This window comes from Leptonychotes weddellii, chromosome 6 (genome assembly GCF_054177405.1).
Source record: "Leptonychotes weddellii isolate Sample4059 chromosome 6, ASM5417740v2, whole genome shotgun sequence".
NCBI classification, from domain to species: domain Eukaryota; kingdom Metazoa; phylum Chordata; class Mammalia; order Carnivora; family Phocidae; genus Leptonychotes; species Leptonychotes weddellii.
In genome coordinates, this window is record NC_138374.1 from 101,254,999 (window position 1) to 101,258,273 (window position 3,275).

At 44.0% G+C, this 3,275-nt stretch overlaps 1 non-coding gene across 1 annotated transcript; it reads right to left on the reverse strand.

Annotated features, from left to right (window-relative positions):
• Positions 1-2,770: 2,770 nt before the first annotated feature.
• LOC115938864 (U6 spliceosomal RNA) lies at positions 2,771-2,877 on the reverse strand. Its single transcript, XR_004073871.1, has one exon. It is a non-coding gene; the product is annotated as a U6 spliceosomal RNA (small nuclear RNA).
• Positions 2,878-3,275: the final 398 nt, after the last annotated feature.

Sequence of the window (3,275 nt, forward strand, 5' to 3'; positions counted from 1 at the left end):
ACCAGTTTACCTTTGTTCAACCCTGCCTTTCTCACAAGTAATTCACCATAGAAGCCCTTTTCCTCAAAATAGCAGTCAACATCCTGGGACACCCCGTTGGGACAACCTGACCAGATAACCTCTCGGGTTTCTTGTTGCCTGGATAGGCGAGGCCTCTCCACCCCGGGGCCGGGAGCAGGCAGCGAGCGGCTCTACAGCAAATTCCAAGATCCCACAGAAAGGTCCACACTGCACGTAGAAAAGGCTCCCTCAGGGGCAAGTGGCAGTCCCTCCCAGCTCTATTTTTTTTTTTTTTTTTAGAAAATCTACTGCTAGGAATTAGAGACCAAGAGGGGGAGACTTAAAAAAAAAAAAAATCTCATTTTTTTACTCTGATTCTTTGTCAATTTGATGACGTCGGTTCACCTTAAGACTAACAGCCTTGGTTTGCCCATCTGTGAAAAGGGACTAGGGAAGCTTCACTGGCGCCCACTCAATGTTAGCCCTCAGAAGTCCCCAACCTGGGGTCCCCATACACCAAATGGGGAGAAAGGCCTAAGCTGTTTCCAATATTTAAAGAAGTCTAAGGGAAATTATGCATTTACCATGAGAAGTGTCTTTGCTTTTGACTGGCACTGCATCAACTCAGTGTGGCAATGCTGCTTGTCGAGCGGACAAGGATTATTATGCAATAGATGTGGTTGGTTTGTTAGACAATTTTTTTTTTTTTTTTTTACAAACTTAGTGTCTGTGAAAGTAATAAAAAGATCAGCTGGTAATGAAAAGGTAAAGAGCTCCTGACTCAAGAGCTTGGGCCCCAGAGCAGTTTAAAAGTGCTGTGGTGGAGAGCAAAGGTGTGGAGGGGACCCGGGGGAAGTAAGGGTGTCCCCGAGGGGTTCCTGGGGGCGACCCGGGGTTGTGTATGGGAGCGTGTGACGTGGTTGTGACACACGGCTTGGCCTTTCAGAGCACACTGGGGAAGGATCTCCGCGGGCCGAGACAGGGCGGGGGGCACCACCTTTACTGAGCTGAGCGGAGCAGAGCCCATTCAAGCGGGCTCAGGGATCCAGCCAACGTGGATTCTGTGCAACTTCTTAGCCTTTTGGCAGTGCCAATGTCTGAGGGCTTTCAAACACTTGGATGTTCTGATTTTATATGTGCAGAGCCCTGACCCCTTGAGCCCCGCGTCACCTCTTCACAAGCTGCCACATCTAGAGGTAGTCTGTGCGGTTCAGGGCTCTTTACTCTTCCCTCCAAGATGCTGTTCACTCAGAATCGCCTCACTAGTTTCCTGTTCTCCTTTCTCCCCTTGGGCCCCATTGCCCAACATTTCTCCCCCAACATCCAGCTCCATTTTGGTACCAGCCTTGGGAGCTGGGCCCACAAGACTTCTCTCTCCCCCAGGAAAGCAGCGGTGAAAATCAGGGTTGATAGAGCCTTACGCATCACCCAAAGGTGGTGAGCTTTTTCTAACTCTTCAGAGCACCTAAGATAACAAAGTCTTTCCCTTGTTAATATTGATATTGTTAATAATATCTCTTGCTAAGAATTGGGCCATATCTGTGAAAATTTAGAGGAAACAAGAGGACAACTGACAGGGGGATTCCATCTGCCCCAGGACCTAAATCAGACTGCTGGCTTTAACTAAATGACTAAAGCTGAAAAGGATTTTTCTCTAGGGTATTTGAGAACAAAGCATTTTGTTGTGTGGATTTTAAAAAATTATGTCAAATGACTTGATAAATAAATGCATAATTTGGGGTGGAGGAGTTAGCCGTTAATTAAACTGTAGGGGAAAACGTGAAAGACATTGCATTTATTTGTAAATTTCAGGATTCCAGATGTCTATATATTTGTGTTTTGGATTCTCTTTTGAATAGGTTGTAATATGTTACTGGTTCTCTCCTTCATTAATGACTTAAATAAAATCTCTGACATGTGTTCATTTTATAGCTATATGAGAGGTATGATTATGCCCTCCTTTAAAAATTATCTTTTGACATATCCATTGAGAAAGGGCCATGTGAGGACACAGCGGGAAAGTAGGCATCAGCAAGCAAGGAGAGAGGCCTCTGGAGTAACCAAATCTGCTGATGCCTTGATCTTCCAGCCTCCAGAACAAGAAAAAATAAATTTCTGTGGTTTAAGTTACACAGTGCATACTATTTTCTTATGGTAGCCTTACCAGACTAAGACTATATACCCAGTTTGTTCATCCATTTATCTATTGATGGATATTTTCTTGTTTTCAGTTTTTGACAGTTATGAATAAAGCTGCTATTAACATTCATACACAAAAAATTATCTTTTGATGAATTTATTCAACTTATTTATTCAACTAATATTTCCTAATGTAAACTAGGCATTATGGTTGGACACCCAAGATAGAAAAATAGATAGCATCCTAGCCCTAGAGAACAGTCTAGTATGGGGAATGTGAAGTGGTAGGTAGACTGACAAGTGACCAGATTTAGTAAAGATAAGGAGTGCTCTATTACTCAGCAATTTAAAAAAGGATGAGATCTTGCCATTTGCAACAACACAGATGGACCTAGAAGGTATTATACTAAGTGCAGTAAGTCAGAGGAAGAAAAATACCATGACTTTACTTCTGTGTGGAATCTAAGAAACAAGAGAACAAATGAAAAAAGCAGAAACAGACCCCTAAATACAGAGAACAAACTGATGGTTGCCAGAGAAGAGGGGGTGAGCGGATGGGCAAAATGGGTGAAGGGCAGTGGGAGGTATGGGCTTCCAGTTATGGCATAAAGAAGTCATAGGGATGAAAGACAAATAAGGCATATGGCCAATGATAATGTGTGTCATCCTTGCGCAGGGGCCATGCTAATCTTCTCTGTATCGTTCCAATTTTAGTATATGTGCTGCTGAAGCGGGCACTGGCCAAGGATAATGTAATAGTGTTTGTGGTGACAGAGGGCAGCTACACTTGGGGAGAGCACAGCATAATGTGTAGAGTTGTCCGATCACTATGTTACACACTTGAAACTAATGTAACATTGTGTGTTGACTATGCTTCAACTTAAAAAGTAAAAAAAAGGCAAGGAGCACTCTAATGGGGGGGCTGCTGGTGGGATAAGTATAGGGGTGTGGTAGTCTTCTTGAAGGAGTGAAGTAGAGCTCCCTGGCACTGCTTGAGCAGGTGAAGAACAAGAGGGGAGAATTCTCTGCAGAATCAGCCTCAGGCACAGAGGCGGAGAGACATGCCTTCCTGGAGCTTCCATTTTGAAGACAGAGAGAGATGAGGGTGGACCAGCAGATGGGTCAGATTCCAAAGG